Below are 21,376 nucleotides of genomic sequence, written 5' to 3' on the forward strand. Positions count from 1 at the left end.
AGCAGATTCTTGACAATAATGTTCAAGAATCAGTGGTAAAGTTGAAGTTACGCAGGGGATGGATCTTTCAGCAAGACAATGATCCAAAACACCGCTCCAAATCTACTCAGGCATTCATGCAGAGGAACAATTACAATGTTCTGGAATGGCCATCCCAGTCCCCAGACCTGAATATCATTAAACATCTGTGGGATCATTTGAAGAGGGCTGTCCATGCTCGGCGACCATCAAACTTAACTGAACTGGAATTGTTTTGTAAAGAGGAATGGTCAAAAATACCTTCATCCAGGATCCAGGAACTCATTAAAAGCTACAGGAAGCGACTAGAGGCTGTTATTTTTGCAAAAGGAGGATCTACTAAATTTTATCGTCACTTTTCTGGTGAGGTGCCCATACTTATGCACCTGTCAAATTTTGTTTGAATGCAGATTGCACATTTTCTGTTAGTACAATAAACCTCATTTCAAGGCAGAAACATTACTGTGTCCAACAGTTATTACATATATCAAACTGAAATAGCTGTTGCAAAAACACCAATTTTTATTAAACAATAAGCTTAAGATTAATAGGGGTGCCCAAACTTTTTCATATAACTGTAGTATAATACACCCTCCATAGTCGTCCATATAGTATTATTCACTCCCCATAGTCCTCCATATAATATAATGCAGCCCCATAGTCCTCCATATAATATAATGCACCCACCATAGTCCTCTGTATAGTATAATACGCCCCCCATAGTCCTCCATAAAGTATAATGCACCCCCATAGTCCTTCATATAGTATAATGCACCCTCATAGTCCTTCATATAGTATAATGCACACCCCATTGTCCTTCATATAATATAATGCACCCCTCATAGTCCTCCATAAAGTATAATGCTCCCCCATAGTCCTTCATATAGTATAAAGCAGTCCCTATAGTCCTCCATATAGTATAATGCATCCTATAGTCCTCCATAGAGTATAATGCACCCTTGTCATCCATATAATATAATGCACTCTCCATAGTCTTCCATATATAGTGCACAGCCCATAGTCCTCCATAAAGTATAAAGCACCCCATAGTCCTCCATATAGTATAATGCACCTCCATATTGCACAGCCCATTTCCTTCTTATAATATAATGCACAGCACATATTCCTCCATATACAATGCACAGCCATAGTCATTTATATAATATAATGCACAGCCCATAATCCTTCATATTCTATAATACACAGCCAATAGTCCTCCATATTAGTATAATGCAAACACTGCCCATAGCCCTCCATATAATATAATGCACAGCCCATAGTCCTTCAAATAGTATAATTCACAGCCTATAGTCCTTCATATAATATAATGTACAGCCCATAGTCCTCCATATAATATAATGCACAGCCCATAGTCCTCCATATAATATAATGCACAGCCCATAGTCCCCCATATAATATAATGCACAGTTCATAGTCCTCCATATAATATAATGCACAGCCCATAATCCTTCATATAATGCACAGCCCATAGTTCTCCATATAATACAATGCACAGCCCATAGTCTTCCATATAATACAATGCACAGCCCATAGTCCTCCATATAATACAATGCACAGCCCATAATCCTTCATATAATATAATGCACCCCCCATAGTCCTCCATATAATATAATGCACAGCCCATAGTCCTTCACATAATACAATGCCCAGCCATAGTCCTCCATATCAGTATAATACAAACACTGCTCATAGTCCTTCAAATAGTATAATCCACAGCCCATAGTCCTCCATATAGTGTAATGCACAGCCCACAATCCTTCATATAATATAATGCATTGCCCATAGTCCTCCATATAATGTAATGCATAGCCCATAGTCATCCTTATAATATAATGCACAGCCCATAGTTGTCCATAAAATATAATGCACAGCCCATATTCCTTCATATAGTATAATGCACAGCCCATAGTCCTCCATATAATATAATGCACAGCCCATAGTCCTCCATATAATAATGCACAGCCCATAATCCTTCATATAATATAATGCACCCCCCATAGTCCTCCATATAATATAATGCACCCCCCATAGTCCTCCATGTAATATAATGCACAGCCCATAGTCCTTCACACAATACAATGCACAGCCATAGTCCTCCATATTAGTATAATACAAACACTGCCCATAGTCCTTCAAATAGTATAATCCACAGCCCATAGTCCTCCATATACAGTAATATAATGTACAGCCCATAGTCCTCCATATAGTATAATGCACAGCCCATAATCCTTCATGTAATATAATGCACTGCCCATAGTCCTCCATATAATGTAATGCATAGCCCATAGTCATCCTTATAATATAATGCACAGCCCATAGTTGTCCATATAATATAATGCACAGCCCATAGTCCTCCATATAATATAAGCAGCGTGTATTGCCGCGCATGTACCCAATGGGTCTGTGCGTCTCAATACCCTCCAACTGGATGTGCGTCTGAGGATGCACATCCAGTTGAAGTTTCTGCTGGCATCGGCTTGCCCCCCACCCGCACAGGCCCGGTTGTTATGCCCCTGGATGACATTGCACGTGTATTTAGAAAGGTAAAAACGACCCTCACTTTGCTGAATTCTTATGATTTATTCCATATTCATTGGGACTAAATCATTCCATTTCAGTATAGGTGAGAGTGCTGATCGTTCTTTTCTAAATTCAAATACTAAGTAGTTGGATCCCTCAGTTAATACTGATCCTTCAGTCATGACGGCTGCAATATCTGACTACACAGTTCGTAGTCTGTTACCAATGAGATGCATGGCTATACAAAATAATGTAGTTACAAAGTAGGAAATGTTTAGTGTAGACTTATTTGCAAAGTTTATTTTTTGATTTTACATGCATTGTTGCAAAAACAAAAATAATTGTAAAAATAAATCTAGCCCTTAATCCTAAATCTCCTTTACAATAATAAAAGCAAGCTTACCCTCCAAGATTCCCTGCAAGTCCGGTTTCATCTCTTACTGGGTCCCCACCTAAGCCAGTGATTGGCTGAGCCGCCATTTCCTGGGTATAGGAAGGGACTAGTAAGCAGAATCCAGCATGGACCAGCTAAGCACTTTAATGGGACCTGCATCGAAAGGGAGGGTGAATAATATTTCTTTTACAATTTTGCAGACGTCTGGGGTATTTAAAAGTGTATTCCCTGCAACACCTTTTTAAAGAGGTACCCTCATTAACCTTTTTTCTTCCTAATATGTAATGTAGGTGTATTAATATACTCACAGTCTTCTCCGGTATCTAGGACCATTCCGCTCCTCTGTGTCACATGATGGCGATCCAGACTCTACCGATCAAACTGCGCCCTGTATGACCTGCCAGCCTACGGAGCGTCAGGACAAGGCTCCATAGGATTACATTTGCAAAATGTGACTTCTGGGTCACACACAGAGTATAGTGTAATCTGGAGAGTCTGAATCGCCATCCTGTGACTCAGAAGAGGAGCAGAACGGCGCTGCATACCAGTCAATACGTTGATCAATGAATATATTTAAAGACTGCACTAAACAAACAAAGTTAATGGGAGTGCTTCTTTAAGAACTTTATATTCATTAATAGTTGGCAAAATACAGGACAGGATGATCTCCAGCAGTCATATTTGTTCTAAATTTCTGTTCCTCCATGAATATTAGAGCAGGCTCAGGATGTCATTTGAGTAGGATTGAAAATTTCATTATACATTTCACACATCTAATGTCTAATTAAGAGATGAATAATACTAAATTCTATAGGAATTATTCCACACTCTGAAATGTGAGAAGGTCTTCTGTTCGGGTAACTTCTTTTCATCACGGCACACAAATATTCACCAGGTCTTTTATTTCATAATCTGGTATCTGAGAATAAATTCAACACAGAAAATATTTGTTAGAAATTGGATTGCAAATTGACAGCCTTATACAACTCAGTATAACCTATGTTCACATTGCCTTTTACCCACATGTCTGGCTCTGTCGGGGTTTACATCTGAAGGCCTGGAAAACAGGATGCAGTCAGTCACTGTGTACTCTGGACATCATTTTTGGACCTCTTTGAGGCAAGTTCCAAGACATGATGCAGTCAGTCACTGTGTACTCTGGACATCATTTTTGGACCTCTTTGAGGCAAGTTCCAAGACACATTTGACCACGTCTTGAAACCCACCTCAAATAGGCGAATACGGCTGAAAATGATGTCCGGAGTACACAGTGACTCCTGCATCATTGAAGTCAATGGCTCCATCAGCTCCAAGGTAAGCCCTGTTCAGATGTAAGCCCTGACGGCGCCACTGATGTGCGAATAAAACGCCATGTGAACATAGCCTAATGCATGCTGTAAGAATTAATAAGGACATAAGGCCTGAATCATCATTTGCATTTTTTCAAAGTTACATTTCTTTTTTTGTTTTGTGGTATTTACTGATGTTTCTTGCTGTAAAATCATCAAAATAGTACAGTGTTTTGTGAATTCTGCGCAAAAGTTCTAACTTTTTTTTTTCTGTCTTTAACCGTTTTTGTGACTTCTTAGCACAAATAGTCACACATTTCGCAAAATGTTGCATAAGCTGCGCAAAAATATCTGACATATAGAATCACTCTGAGGGGGACTGGAGAGTGCATTTACGACAAATTTTGTGACTTTTTGAAAAGTCACAAATGATGAATCAGTCAAAAACATTGGAAAGCATAAACTATGCCCATGGTGAGGTAAAAAAAATAAATAGGCAAACACATACAAAATAGACTTCAAAAAAGGTGCAAACGGAAAGACCAATTTGGTACTAATAAAAAAAGGTTTAAAACACTAAAACCTCAAAGAACAGGCACAAATGCAATAATGTACCGCACCTATGGTCTTCATTTAAAGGGAATCTGTCACCCCCTGGGACTTATCTGACCTCTAATATGGGCATACAGGGTATAGAAATGTAAATCTATACATTAGCAAAGTAGGCGAGGATTTCTTCCCGTCCCCCAGCCCGCAAGAATGAGAAAACGGACTGAATAATAAGACACTTCAAAGCAACAAGACCGCTAATATTGGGCCATACAGGTAGGTATAGATTTACATTTCTATACCCTGTATGCCCATATTAGAGGTCAGATAAGTCCCAGGGGGTGACAGATTCCCTTTAATTCTATAATATTTAGCGAGGCTTGTGAACGCACAGATTTCTATTAAATATTTTAAATGGGCTTCTCCTTTAGACATGCTGATAAATTATTTGGTAGGTATCAGTTCTAGGCAATACAGTGGGAAAAATAAGTATTTCATGCACTGAAGATTTAGCAAATTACAGATTTTTATCTTAGATACATTTCAACCGTGAGAGACAGAATCTTAAAAATCCATAAAATCACATTGAGTGATTTTTAAATAATTAAATTGCATTTTATTGCATGAAATAAGTATTTGATCACCTATCAATTAAAAAATTACAGACCTCTCCATTCTTTATAGGTGGGAAAACTTGCAGTGTATCAAATACTTATTTTCCCCACTTACAGAATATTAACAATAATGGCCATCCAAGCTGTGGCCCAGCAGAAAATAGAAAAGAGCCACCATAAAATAAGAAGCTTTTACCAGCAGTATGGTTAAAGATATATTGGTATGTGTCTAATGCTGGAATCGTCACTAGGATGTACTGCAATATCTGAAATTGTTTGAGGGTAACACTACGTCTGGCAAATGCCACAGAGGCCGCCAAGCACAGGCATATACCATCAATCATACTCTTGCTCTCATTTCAAGATGAGCTGCCATGAAAGGCCATGTAAATCTAAGTACAGACATTTGATCCAACCAAATTGACCAAAATGGCAGGCGGTTCTCGCCAATCAACATCTTTCAAATCATATGTGATTATGTTCATATTTTTATCATGGCTCCCATCTACAATGGAATCGGTAGCACTGTGCCAGATCCATCCTACAGCAGCCGCAACTGACTTATAATGGGGTCCTTTGAGGATGCATGATTTGCTATTCTTGTGACAGAACTTGCAATGGAGATATAAAAATACTGTACTTCCAGCTCTGGCCCCGCCATGGAGCACTGAGCGCCTGTACTTGGTTTGAACAGTCATCCTGTGCTGACAGTCCCTTTAAAGTGTTGTCTCATCTTTTTAAATGTGTAAAATTGCTTGTAAAAATAAGCAATTTTGTCTTTTAACTCCTTAAAAATCCATGTATGTATTAAAAAAAAATGGAAGGATTTTTAATTTTATAGTTTCCTGCTTCTTGCCTAGGTTACCGGTGACCTCTGCAGTGTATCGTAAGTGTCTGGTTTCCTAGACAAGGAACACGCACTTGCAAGCACTGCTTTGAAGCTGGCCGTATCGCTCCATGCAGCCAGGTTCAGTGCCCCTGCCCTTCTCAAATGTTGCACACTCAAAGATTCCTTTGTTTGCAGCATTGGACAGTGCACATTTGGACGAGTTGAGTGATTATTCTATTGCTTCGAACTGGTAATCTTCAGGAGTGATCCGTCCTTCCCACCCACCAACAAGCAGGAAGGCAGGGGAGCAGTGTGCTCCTGAAGAAAGACTATTTAATCCCTATAATTGGACTTATAGACAGCTATGTGCTTGCTGCCAAAATAAGCCCTTTCAAATGAATTGAACAGATTTTCAGTAGCAAAAATTTCTGCAGCAAATGTTTAATCTGTATATTTACGCTGTCTTTCAGTTCTACAATACTAACATAAAGATTATGATGTATTATGATGACTGCTCCCTGTTAAAGGGAACTTGACAGCTGATTCATGCTGCCCCATCTGTGGGCAGCATTTATCAGACATTGGCTGCATGATTTCAGCCAGGTATGTTTGACTCTGAAAAGCTGCAGACTTTAATTGGGAAGGCTTCTCCCTGCCCTGCTCCCCTTGACTAACAGGTCTCTCCCATGTGTTTATAGAGCGAGACCTGCCCATCCAAGGGAGCAATGGGGTGGGGGTAACAGTTTTTAAAGTATGTTTTTGTCTGAGAGTCAAACATACCTGGCTAATGTCAAAGTGGAAATTTTCACGTTTAGACAGGCTGCGCTGTAGGAATGAGAACATTGGGATTCCAAATAGTTTTTATTGATACCAACGCGTTTCTGTGCCGGACTGGTGCCTTTCTCAAGGTATAAAAACCAAGCACTTGCCAGTTTCCATTTTTTGCCATTATACATCTGGAATAACGCTATAACTTCAGCTACAGGGCAGCAGCAGCTACTTTTCACGCTTTTATAGGTGGTGTGCCTGCATACAACACCTTCAGTTGAGCGCTACCATCCCTTTCACTTATCCTTTACCATATGGCATTGCCCTATTTTGTGCGTGCTTCTGTACCTCTCCAGAGCTTCACAAACATGACATTATGCAGCCAGTGTTTGATAGATGCTGCCAGTGAATTTTGAAATCAGTTCTTAGGTTCCTTTTCAAGGTGTTCTCTGGTCATATAATGTTAATGACCTGTCCTCCACTCATCAATATCAGATCAGTGGGTTTTGACATCTGGCAACACCAATGATCAGTTGTTATTAGCTCTGGTGGCTATTTGTAACGATTAGACAGAGCTACAAAGCTCCATTCAATATGTAGTGGACAATGCCAAGTACTGCAGATCAACTTCTATTCAAATGGATATAACCAATCGAGTACAGCAGATCAGCTCCTGATTAGATCATTTATACCGGCATAAAAAATTAGTTTACACAGGGTCATGTGCTGCCAACAATATGCATGCTATGTGGAGACAAAATGATTGTTTAGGGCGGAAATCTCCTTGTCTACATGCACCTTAAGGCTGGGGTCAGATGTGTATGTGACTTATCGTCCCAGTTTCATCCAGAAAACTAGGAGGATTTTCATCTGTATTGTCATCCATGTGTCCATTTATAACGTCCGTTTGATATCTGTGTGGCATCTGATTTTATACATTAATAGTTTAAAATGTACTGTACATGATCAAATACAGTTTTCTGTTATAAATGACAATATATCTATAAAAATCGGATGCTACACAGTTGACCTGTATGGGATCCGATTTTCTTTTCTTGCACATCCACAGACTTGAATGGGCCATCCAATACTCGGAAGAGAATCGTGTATGCTGGAATTTTTTTATTGAATAACATTGGTCAGTATGTTGTCTGATCTTTACTCGGACAGCACACATCCATAATATATGCTTGTCTGTACAAGGTCTTGGAGAAATAAAGCCACACATACTGACACAATAGAAAACACTTGGCACTACAGTGATAATATTCACCTATTTGTGAATTTCAGCTCCACAACATAAACAGAAGCCATCTTACATTACACTACTGACTGTGATATTCATAAATGAATGAGAATAAACATTCAACAGTTTTTTTTTTCATTACAAAAATCAATATAATTTTTTTTCTCCCAACCATAACTACAAGACAACATTAATGGCATGATAAATTATAAATGTATGCCTTGCTGAAATCCGAAATATTCCTGGTGGACAGCTTGTTAAGTGACCTGGGCAATAATCGATTCCTTGTCGCTACAAATTAGTGAGCTGCATCTATCTGTCCAGTTACTGTCATAAGAGCACAGTACATGAAGCCATGAGATTGCCTTTTTGCTTCTTCCTGTAGTTACATATTGCAAATTATGTGACTTAGACGACAATAGGAGAGTTATATACAGGCAGCATTATCAGAGAATGCACTTGTTCTGCTGTATGTGAGTGACAGTCGGATTAGAAATATTTATAAATGAAGCAATGACACATTTTCTCTAAAAAAGTAGAGCTGAAGACTGCATATATGGTAAAAACAGTTCACTAAACTGCATGTCTACTCTACAGTATAATAGTAATTCAAACATTTTAGCTTTTATGTAAAATTTTAATTGAATGTGTCATAAAATTAGAGTACCTACACTCTTAGGTTTTTCTATAAATCCTATGCCCCCCCCATTTATTAATCTTTCCTCATATAACCTGCAGTGATCATTCACGCTGAGAAACTGTCAAATCTGTTTTAATGAGGGATCAAATTACAACCGCTGCCTATAAAAGTCTATGGAAATTAGATGTGGAAGGAGCTGGAGGGAAACATGAGCAGGGAGTCAGAAAGATAAGCTGGTGTATGGGAATACTGCAAAACAAATTGAGAATACAAGACTACAATTGTCAAAAATAGTGTTTTCCCTCAAATAAACACAGGACAGTTTATTCTGAAGAGAATTACCTGACAATTACACTATGATAATATAATCAATGATTTCTTTTACAGGCAGATAGCATTACAATGTCAGAATATTACCTATGCTACTGAAAGTATACATTTACGATTTAACATTCTAGTAATATATCTTTGTAGCCATTTTTGGTTATCCTCAATCACTTTAGAAAAAAATTCTCTATTTACCACCTAGAAACTGTTGACAGATCTGTTAATGTTGTTATCTTGCACTTTTTGCAATTTAAGTAAATACTTGTTTTATTTCCAAGAGATAATTAATCAAGATCGGCGATGCATGCAATCAATTTAAAGTCCGATAAAAAAAAAAACTATTAAAGTATATATTACAAAGCTGATAGACTTGACCTTTACTGATTACGTATCCAGTATTTCTCAAAGGTGGAGCTTCGTTTTGAAGATTCCACAAACTTTAAGAATGCACAAATCATACTATCCACTTAAAAATGCTTAACAATTCGAAAAAAAAATCGAAAGAAATTAATGTAAGGGGGCACACACTTCATGGGCAGTATTCCCATGTAATAGCGTGCCTTTGGATTTGTTTCTTTTGTATATAATTAAACAGGAAATAAATTGTGTCTATAGTGGTGGCTAAAAGTTTAGAGACTGACAAATTTTGATTCTCACAAACTTTGTTGCTTTAGTTTTCAGAATAGCAATTTGAATTAGCTCTAGATTGTTATGAAAAGTGATCAGATGAATTGCAAAAAATTTCAGTCTTTTCTTGTCATGAAAAAAAAAAACCTTTCCGCTGCTTTTCAGCCTGACACAAAATGATTTGTTTACTCCATTTCAGTGATAATCTTGCTAACGCAGAAGAAAGTGTTAACAAGGACAAGGCACCTGATCTAACTCTGTGAAGCTGATTGAATTATTTTGCAGATTGGTTGCTTTAAAAGTGGTCTGGTGCTTAAAATAATTGTCTTTTTTTCTGGTAAAGAGGACCTTTCACCAAATTTTTCATGATGAATTGGACACAGTACCTAAAAAGTGGATTAGTTTTATTTTGTGGAGTATATTAGCAATCAAAGTATTTGGCACCTAATGAGTTAACTTTTTTTTTTAAGGTCCAAGTGGGTGTTGTCAGATAGTTTTCACTGGGACCATGTACAGGGGTGTACTGTTTTCTTATGTGATGGCAGCAACACTGAAAGAAAAGACCATGCTTCCTCCATAGCTGAGAACAAATTTCTCTGTGTGTGCGAAGTATAATGACAGAGCTCTGACCTCTTGGTCTAACCTCCTGCATGAGACAGTATGGGGGAGGGGGGCAGTGCAGCTTAGTTTAGCTGTGTGACATTACAAACTCTTCTATGAGCTCTCCTGATTACTGAATGTATCAGCAATCACACATACAGTCATTGCCAAAAGTGCTGGCACCCTTGAAATTGCTCCAGAAAAGAAGTATTTCACCCAGAAAATTATTGCAATTACACATTTTGTTAGACACATGTTTATTTCATTTATGTGTATTGGAGCAATACAAAAATAATTTTACATAATTTCACACAAAACCTCAAAAATGGACAGGACAAAATTGTTGGCACCTTTCCAAAAGTGTGGGTAAACAACTTTGTTTCAAGCATGTGATGCTGATTCAAACTCACCTGTGGCAAGTAACAGATGTGGGCAATGTGAAAATCACACCCTGGGTGGGGGAGGGAACAGATAAGGGTAAGATAGAAGGGATCAGGTAGGTGCCCACAGTCCCTTGTCACTACGTAACAAACGGATTTTGGGTCGCAATGTAGTGCCCAGTGTCAGAAGGCTGGGCTTGCATCCTAGGTCATGGGTCTTCCAGTAGGACAATGACCCCAAACATACTTCAAGAAGCACCCAGAAATGGATGGAAGCAAAGCACTGGAGAGTTCTGAAGTGGCCAATAATGAGCCCAGTCCAGATCTAAATGCCATTGTACACCGGTGGAGAGATCTTAAAATTACTGTTGGGAGAAGGCACCCTTCAAATATGAGAGACCTGGAACAGTTTGCAAAGGAAGAGTGGTCCAAAATTTCAGTTGAGAAGTGTAAGAAGTTTGTTAATGGTTATAGGAAGCATTTGATTGTAGTTACTTATTCCAAAGGGTGTGCAACCAAATATTAAGTTGAGGGTGACAACAATTTTGTCTGGCCCATTTTTGGGGTTTTGTGTGAAATTATGTCCAATTTGAATTTTTTTCTGTTTGTGTTGTTCTAATACACACAAAGGAAAGAAAAATCTGTAAACAAAATGTGTAATTGCAATAATTTTTTGGAACAATTTCAAGGGTGCCAACTAGTGATGAGTGAGTATGCTCGTTACTCGAGATTTACGAGCATGCTCGGATGTTTTTCGAGTATCTTCAGCATGCTCGGGTGTTATGTTTTTGTCACTCCATGCTCATGATTTGCTACTGTTTGACCTCTTTAATACATGTGAGGAATGCCTGTTTCTTAGGCATTCCTCACATGTATTAAAGCTGTCAAACAGTTGCAAATCATTAGCACAGAGTGGCAAAAGCATATCACCCGAGCACGCTGAAGATACTCGGCGAGCACCCAAGCATGCTTGCCGAAAGGGTTAACAGAACATACTGGCTCAATACTAGTGCCAACACTTTTGGCAATGACTGTATGTCTGCTGTACTGAGGCAACTTGTGTTTGCTCTGCAGTGACATCAAGGCTCATTATATTTCACACAGGAGCAGTCTGTTCTAGATTACAGCTGTGTGAAATGTAATGACACCCTGCTCTGCTCTCACTGCGGGAGGGTTAGTTGAGTATGTGACATGCAGAAGTAGTGCTGTTTCTTTAAAATCATCCAGGAACTATAAGAGTTAACACAATCACAAGAGACAGGAAGTGTTGTGCTTCAGAAGCATCCAGCAACTAGAGGGGTTAATACAGTCACAGGAGACAGGGAGAGGTTAGCAGAGCCCCATGGGGATTGTGGGGAACTTGTTTATTAGTCTGTCTGCAGCCGAAAGGAAAGGTGGTGTGTGTGATTTGTATCTCACAAAAGTGCCCACAAGGGAACAGGATTCAAGTCAAGAGTGAAGCTGAGCACAGGTCAGATAGACTTCCTGAACTAGCAGTGCAGGGTATCATTGGGCAGGAAGATAAGGACTGGAAGGAATTGTGTCATAGAGATCATCTCCCTCATCAAACCCTCCCCCTCCTCCATCTCAATGCAGGATAAAGAATGCTGTGCACTACTGTGCCTTTGTGAAGGAAAAGCATTGCTGTTGTAGGAGCATAGAAGTGTGCTGCTAAAGAGACTTTATTTGTGCTTTACTGTGCTACTAAAAAAACTATTAATGTGCCTTTAAGAAGAAACTGTTTGTTACTGGAGTCTGTTGCTCAAGAGACTCAAATTGCACTGGCCGTGCAGCTTTGTTAAATGCTACTGTTCCACTGATCATGTGGACTCTTGTCAAATGTGTCTGGTCAGTAAATGAATCCATCTATGTGTCTGTGCCTGAGGGTCAATACCCTTGTATGACTGAGAGAGCTGCAGTCTATGGTCACCCTGAGGAACAGTACCCAGAGGATTACAAAGAATTCATGAAACCTGTCTCGCCCCTATCTAAACTTAGGCAGCTTGCACATAACAAGCACAACAGACATAAGTGTGATTAATGACACTTTGAGCCCTCATCTCCAGACAAACAGTGGGGGGGAAGGGCTGTATGGCGGAGGTGACCATGCTAGTAGAGATGGAGAGCTGATAGAAGGTTTGTAATGTGACACAGCTAATCGTGTCCAGTTCAACATGAAAAACTTCATGTAAGGTTTTCTTTAACTATGGTTACCTCCAAGGAAAGATTTGAAGTCATCATTGCTTTGCATCAAAAGGGCTTTTTAGGCAAGGGTATTGCTACTTGTAAGATTCCTCCTAAATCAGCCATATAATGGGCCACAAATAAGGTCCAGAAAGTGCCATCAGCCATCCTCTAAATAGGATTCAGCTATGGGATTGATTCAACAACAGTGCAGAGCTTGCTCATGAACGACAGCAGGCAGGTGTCAGGGCATTTGCACACACACTGAGGCAAATGTCTTGTGTCAAAAAGAGCAACAAAGGATCCACTTCTCTCCAAGAAAAACATAAATGTCAGACAATCATTCTGCAGAAAGTACAGCGATTAGATTGCAGTGGACAGAGGAAAAGTTATTTTATCTGATGAAGCCCACTTTAGACTGTTTCTTCATTAAAGAAATTGTGAGCATGGCCTGTGTAAAGAAAACAGTAAAGCATTTTGAGGCGACACACTTGTGGAGTTGCTTAGGCTCATCGGCCGCCATCCCCAGTACTCGGTCCCCAGCCACCACTATTTCTGCCAGTGTGCCACCACCCCTCTTACACAAGCACGTGTCCCAGAACATTACCTGTGCCCTCAACAACGCAGTTACTGGGAAGGTCCACCTAACCACGGACAGTTTCTTAAAACCTACCCGGATCTGCCTGAGCTGCTTGTGAAAGTACACTATGTATGTGCCCATTTCCGAAAGTCACCTACAGCTTCTGCCGTCCTTGCTGTTCTTCAGCAGCGTTTACAGCTTCCAGCTCACTGGTGTGCGATGTCACCACGCATTGGAACTCAGTGTTGCATATGTTGGGAAGGATTTGTGAGCAACAGAGGGTGGTTGAGTACCACCTTTTTATTAAACTACATAATTAAAACTAATTAAAAAGCAAAATAGTATAGAATAGGGGAAATGAAACACCACACAAAATATATATAGTAATCTCCAAATACATAGAATATATTCAATGTAGTGGCACCATTAACTAATTCATATGTGAGAAACATACTGTATGTAAACACAAGGTACTAGATCATTTAATCTAGGGAAAGGCCTAAGCAAGATAAATACACAATACCCCAAGTCTAATTAATAATCTTATTGTACCAGGAGACATAAAGAGGAAGGGTGGGTATTCAATTCCTACCTAGTCAATATGCAATGCCTCTATGCATATGAACACCAATATCACATGGTCACAATAGCTATAGGTAACAGACTGTGCAAAGTAAATAAGGTGCCCATAAACATATTACCTGTATAGAATATGATCAAAAGCATATGGTGGTCAGCTTCCCCTCACCACATGCTTTTGATCGTATTCTATACAGGTAATATGTTTATGGGCACCTTATTTACTTTGCACAGTCTGTTACCTATAGCTATTGTGACCATGTGATATTGGTGTTCATATGCATAGAGGCATTGCATATTGACTAGGTAGGAATTGAATACCCACCCTTCCTCTTTATGTCTCCTGGTACAATAAGATTATTAATTAGACTTGGGGTATGGTGTATTTATCTTGCTTAGGTCTTTGCCTAGATTAACTCCTGTGATACTGACCTAGTACCTTGTGTTTACATAGATTTCTGACATATGGATTAGTTAATGGTGCCACTACATTGCATGTATTCTATGTATTTGGAGATTACTATATATATTTTGTGTGGGTTTTAGTTTCCCCTATTCTATAGTGTTCTGCTTTTTAATTAGTTTTAATTATGTTGTTTAATAAAAAAATATAGATTTTATTTGGATGGATCGCCTCGTTCCTTGGGTGGCATACTGCAACCTAGTGTAGTGTTAGGGTGACCATCATGCAACACACACATAATTTTTTTAAGGGTGTTTATGATGCCCGTAGGAAATTTTTTTAGAGGCCTATCTCTAACATTCTGTATGTTATACAGTATGTTCATGTATACCCCCCAGGGATAAATGTTTTTCAGCCTATGCACTTAGTGCATGGCCATTACCACTATAGGAGACCCACTCTTTAATAATGGGAACAATTTTTTTAATGAGGACCTCCTCTATGTCTCGTTAAAAGGGTATTGGAGTGCATTCTAATTTTTGGCAGCACTTGCAGTCACTGCATGGGCATTACCACTATAGGAAACTCACTCCTTAATAATGGGAACAATTTTTTTAAATGAGGCCCTCCTCTACGTCTCTTCAAAGGGGTATTTGAGTGCGTCCACATTTTTGGCAGCCCTTGCAGTCACTGAATATGCAATAACAGTATAGGAGACCCACTCCTTTATAATGGGAACATTTTTTTTTACTGAGGCCCTCCTCTATGTCTCTTAAAAGGGGTATTGGGGTGCGTCCAAATTTTGGCAGCCCTGCCACTCACTTCATACACAATAACAGTATAGGAAATCCACTCCTTAATAATGGAAACAACAAAGCATAGCTGGCTGCTGGCCCTCTAACAATAGTGAGGGACGACTGCTGGCCCTCTAACAATAGTGAATGTATGTTTCACCTTTAAAATCAATGCAAAAGTGCAAAAACGTATCAAAAACGCTACGTGTGAACATAGCTCAAGGTGTGGAGGAGCATTTTTGTTTTTACCTATTTATTTTGGCTTATACACAAGTCATTGCCCTGGAAAGAATGTCCCTTAACATTTTTTCCAGGAAAATCCATTTTGGCTTCGTTTTTGTATGTTTTGTTGTGAGTCCGTAACAGTGGCGTAATACTCTGACAACATATTTCACAGCAGTGACCTAGAAGTCTGAGATGCTTCTACGGGTCTTCCCCATGTTGTTTCCATATCATTTGAGCACTGATTCCATCGATTTGGACAATTTTTAGATCTCATCCAGACCTCCAAGGGGAAAGCCGTTGGAACAATGCTCGAGTTTACCATTGACTTACATTGGGCTCGTTGCTCGGGTCAAGCACACGAGCATTATGATTTGCTCAACCCGAGCAACAAGCACCCGAGCATTTTAGTGCTCGCTCATCACTATTACAGATCTAAAAACCTTGTTGCACGATGCATGGCCCATAGTAATTCTAAAGTTTCTACGGATAGTTTAAAAACTTTGGAGAAAAACACATTATATTGATCCTAATGGACTTTCTTGACATGATATATATATATATGCAGGTTATGTCTAATCATTTCAAGCCTACTTTTACTGTTAACATTCATCTCGAAAAAATAGTTATGATAGTAAATAGTGGCGGAGCTTGTTCTTCAACGCATGCTTTATCTACAGTGTGGTATGACTGGTATTAATCATTTTGTTGACATCAGAGAATAAAATAAATTGCATTGACCATTAAAGTTCAATGCGCTGACACTACGGTAAGATGACAAACGGCAGATACCTATAGGAATGGGGGTTGCAAATAAGTGTTAAACTTAATCTGTTGAAGGCAGGAAAATACATAAGCTGCATATATAGAAATGTCTAATGTTTTTGACTCTTGTTTTATTTATTTCTACTTTTAGGACTTTTAGAGTTCACAAACTTTCGGACATTACTCTAAATACTGTGTATCTATATTAACATAAATTATTTCAAACGGAACAAAAGCAAATTAATGAATTTTTGAGATACAGGCTACAATATTTTTGCTTTTATATTGGTATTAAGGCTACGGTCATGTATTGAAATAGGGCTTTTAAGAGTAGCTTGTCTTATTTTTCTTATTTTCTCCATTAATCAATAATAAATGCAGTACAGAAAAATACCTCTTTCTCCACTTATTGACCTTTCTTCCCCTGAACCCTGCATTGCTCGTTTATGATGCATTTACACTGGCCAATAATCATGAATGAGCATTACTATGAACATTCAATTCCAATTATCAGTCTGTCTAAGCAAGCAACCAATCGCCCCACGAATGAGATTTGCTATTTAAAGTGTAACAATCATTTTAATTTTTTTTTTCATAAATCAATAGTGCACATGAAAATGTAATGTATCTTATCAGTGAAATCCGCTGGTTTCTCTGCCAAAATTGATCATTCATTATCAAATTACCAGTTCTGAAGTCTCTCAGTTTCTGAAGAGACAATTTGCATATTTCTCAGAGGGGCATTGCGGCTTAAAAGTCTCCTCACCTTGGCATGTCAGGCTTGACATGTCACTCCCCGCAAGGAGAAACGTTAGCCCTTTAAAAAAAGAAAAACTACACATATTTGGTATTGCCGCATCCAGAACAACCCACTTTATAAAAATGTCATACTAGTTAACCCATCAAGTGAACACCGTGAAAAAAAAAATGAGGCAAAAAAACAATGCTTTATCATCATACCACCGAACAAAAAGTGCAATAAAACGCAATAAAAAAGATGAATGTAAATATAAATGGTATTGCTGAAAACTTCATCTTGTCCCGCATAAAATAAGCCACCATTCAGCTCCATTAGCAGAAAAATAAAGTTAAAGCTCTCAGAATAAAGCGATGCAAAAATAATTCTTCTTTCTATAAAATGTTATTGTGTAAAACGCCACAACATAAAAAACTATATGAATGTGATATCGCTTTAATCGTACTGACCTGAAAAATAAAGCTGCCTTATCAATTTTACCACACGCAGAGCGGCATAAAAACAAAACCCAAAAAACAATTCCTGAAATGCTGTTTTTTGCAAATTTTTCATCCCAAAAATTAGAATGGAAAGCAATCAAAATCTTTCTTGTGTCTGAAAATGGTACCAGTAAAAATGTCAACTTGTCTGTCAAAAAACAAGCCCTCACATGACTGTCAGCAGAAATATGGAAAAATTATAGCTCTCAAATATAATGATGCAAAAATGAGTTTTTGCAAAAAAAAGCGTCTTTTAGTGTCCGACAGCAGCCAGACATAAAACCCCATATAAATCTGATATCACTATAATTGCACCGACCCAAAGAATAAAGTCATCTAATCACTTATACCGCACAAGGAACAGCATAAAAAATAAATAAATCCAATTTACCTGCTGTTGATGTGTTCATTCTGCCTCCCAAAAATTGCAGTAAGGCTCGGCTCACATTTGTCCTGCTCTCTACGCTGAGCACTTACACTAGGGTTTCCGTGTAAATCTCTAAAATACATGATTCATACGGAACCCCCGACAGAAGATACCCTATGATGAGGCAGATGAAGACACTGTGGATGCCTTCTGGCCTGTGATCTGGCAGTGTCCGTATTTTTAGGCGTGCATAAAAGTGCCGTCAGACACAGTTTTGTGCACCTCTTAAAAAAATGGCAACGCTGAACAGAGACCAGATGGAGTCCAGAGTAACTCTGCTGCCTTCTTATAGTGAATGGATCCTTTGGGGGTTTCATCTGAATCACTTCACTCGAAGATTTAGATGGAAACCTCAATATAAGTGCTCAGCGTAGAGCGCAGGATAAATGTGATCCCAAATTTTATGTAAAACGTTCCCAACAAAATCTTCAAATCAATCCACAAAAAAAAAAAACACTCAGGTCCGTCATCTGTCAATATCACAATAGCAGTGACCTCTTTTGTTATATATGTAGAGATTTTACTCTTAAAGCCCAGAAAAGAGTATTACAGTTGTTAAGAAGGTGTATGAGTTACCGTATTTTTCGGACTATAAGACGCACTTTTTTCCTCCAAAATTTTGGAGGAAAATGGGGGTGCGTCTTATAGTCCGAATGTTGGGGGGAGGGGTATACAGTGGGGAAAAAAAGTTTTTAATCAGCCACCAATTGTGCAAGTTCTCCCACTTAAAAAGATGAGAGAGGCCTGTAATTGACATCATAGGTAGACCTCAACTATGATAGAAAAAATGAAAAAACAAATCCTGAAAATCACATTGTCTGATTTGGAAAGAATTTTTTTTTTAAATTTTGCTCGAAAATAAGTATTTGGTCAATTTCAAAAGTTCATCTCAATACTTTGTTATATCCTTTGTTGGCAATGACAGAGGTCAAACGTTTTCTGCAAGTCTTCACAAGGTTGGCACACACTGTTGCTGGTATGTTGGCCCATTCCTCCATGCAGATCTCCTCTAGAGCAGTGATGTTTTGGGGTTGTCGCTGGGCAACACGGACTTTCAACTCCCTCCAAAGGTTTTCTATAGGGTTTAGATCTGGAGACTGGCTAGACAACTCCAGGACCTTGAAATGCTTCTTACGAAGTCACTCCTTTGTTGCCCTGGTGGTGTGCTTGGGATCATTGTCATGCTGAAAGACCCAGCCACGTTTCATCGTCAATGCCCTTGCTGATGGAAGGAGGATTGCACTCAAAATCTCATGATATATGGCCCCATTCATTCTTTCATGTACATGGATCAATCATCCTGGTCCCTTGACAGAGAAATAGCCTCAAAACATGATATTGCCACCCCCATGCTTCACAGTAGGTATGGTGTTCTTTGGATGCAACTCAGCATTCTTCTCCTCCAAACATGACGAATTATGTTTCTACAAAACAGTTCTACTTTAGCTTCATCTGAACATATGACATTCTGCCAATACTCTTCTGGATCATCCAAATGCTCTCTAGCAAACTTCAGACGGGCCCGGATATGTAACGGCTTAAGCAGGGGGGCACGTCTGGCACTGCAGGATCTGAGTCCCTGGCGGTGTAGTGTGTTACTGATGGTAGCCTGTGTAATGTTGGTCCCAGCTCTCTGCAGGTCATTCACTAGGTCCCCCTGTGTGGTACTGGGATTTTTGCTCACTGTTCTTGAGATCATTTTGACCCCACGGGGTGAGATCTTGTGTGGAGCCCCAGATGGAGGGAGATTATCAGTGGTCTTGTATGTCTTCCATTTTCTAATTATTGCTCCCACAGTTGATTTCTTCACACCAAGCTGCTTGCCTATTGCAGATTCAGTCTTCCCAGCCTGGTGCAGGCCTACAATTTTGTTTCTGGTGTCCTTCGACAGCTCTTTGGTCTTCACCATAGTGGAGTTTGGAGTGTGACTGTTTGAGGTTGCGGACAGATGTCTTTTATACTGATAACAAGTTCAAACAGGTGCCAGTACTACAGGTAATGAGTGGAGGACAGAGGAGCCTCTTAAAGAAGAAGTTACAGGTCTGTGAGAGCCAGAAATCTTGCTTGTTTGTAATTGACCAAATACTTATTTTCCACCAAATACTTATTTTCCACTAAAATATGAAAAAAAAAATATTTCCAAATCAGACAATGTGATTTTCAGGATTTGTTTTCTCATTTTGTCTCTCATAGTTGAGGTCTACCAATGATGTCAATTATAGGCGCCTCTCATCTTTTTAAGTGTGAGAACTTGCACAATTGGTGGCTGACTAAATACTTTTTTTCCCCACTGTATATACAGTACAGACCAAAAGTTTGGACACACCTTCTCATTTAAAGATTTTTCTGTATTTTCATGACTTTGAAAATTGTACATTCACACTGAAGGCATCAGAACTATGAATTAACACATGTGGAATTATATACTTTACGAAAAAGTGATTGGGTTCAGGTCTGGTGACTGTGGAGGCCAGGTCATCTGGCGTAGCACCCCATCACTCTCCTTCTTGGTCAAATAGCCCTTACACAGCCTGGAGGTGTGTTTGTGGTAATTGTCCTGTTGAAAAATAAATGATGGTCCAACTAAACGCAAACCGGATGGAATAGCATGCCGCTGCAAGATGCTGTGGTAGCCATGCTGGTTCAGTATGCCTTCAATTTTGAATAAATCCCCAACAGTGTCACCAGCAAAGCACCCCCACACCATCACACCTCCTCCTCCATGCTTCACGGTGGGAGCCAGGCATGTAGAGTCCCTCCGTTCACCTTTTCTGCGTCGCACAAAGACACGGTGGTTGAAACCAAAGATCTTAAATCTGGACTCATCAGACCAAAGCACAGATTTCCAGTGGTCTAATGTCCATTCCTTGTGTTCTTTAGCCCAAACTAGTCTCTTCTGCTTGTTGCCTGTCCTTAGCAGTGGTTTCCTAGAAGCTATTTTACCATGAAGGCCTGCTGCACAAAGGCTCCTCTTAACAGTTGTTGTAGAGATGTGTCTGCTGCTAGAACTCTGTGTGGCATTGACCCGGTCTCTAATCTGAGCTGCTGTTAACCTGCGATTTCTGAGGCTGGTGACTCGGATAAACTTATCCTCAGGAGCAGAGGTGACTCTTGGTCTTCCTTTCTTGGGGTGGTCCTCATGTGAGCCAGTTTCTTTGTAGCGCTTGATGGTTTTTGCAACTGCACTTGGGGACACTTTCAAAGTTTGCCCAATTTTTCGGACTGACTGACTTTCATTTCTTAAAGTAATGATGGCCACTCATTTTTCTTTACTTAGCTGCTTTTTTCTTGCCATAATACAAATTCTAACAGTCTATTCAATAGGACTAACAGCTGTGTATAAACCTGACTTCTGCACAACACA

At 39.2% G+C, this 21,376-nt stretch overlaps 1 protein-coding gene across 1 annotated transcript in view; it reads right to left on the reverse strand.

Annotated features, from left to right (window-relative positions):
• Positions 1-551: 551 nt before the first annotated feature.
• The window catches only part of IMPG1 (interphotoreceptor matrix proteoglycan 1), a 181,896-nt gene continuing 161,071 nt past the window's right edge, over positions 552-21,376 (reverse strand). Inside the window, exon 6 of the mRNA XM_073673534.1 lies at positions 552-3,872. The gene's annotated coding sequence lies outside the window, so the exon portion shown is untranslated. The remainder of the gene's footprint in view (positions 3,873-21,376) is intronic.

The sequence above is a fragment of the Phyllobates terribilis genome, unplaced genomic scaffold (assembly GCF_046119375.1).
Source record: "Phyllobates terribilis strain yellow unplaced genomic scaffold, ASM4611937v1 Scaffold_3__8_contigs__length_932513732, whole genome shotgun sequence".
Taxonomy (NCBI): Eukaryota; Metazoa; Chordata; class Amphibia; order Anura; family Dendrobatidae; genus Phyllobates; species Phyllobates terribilis.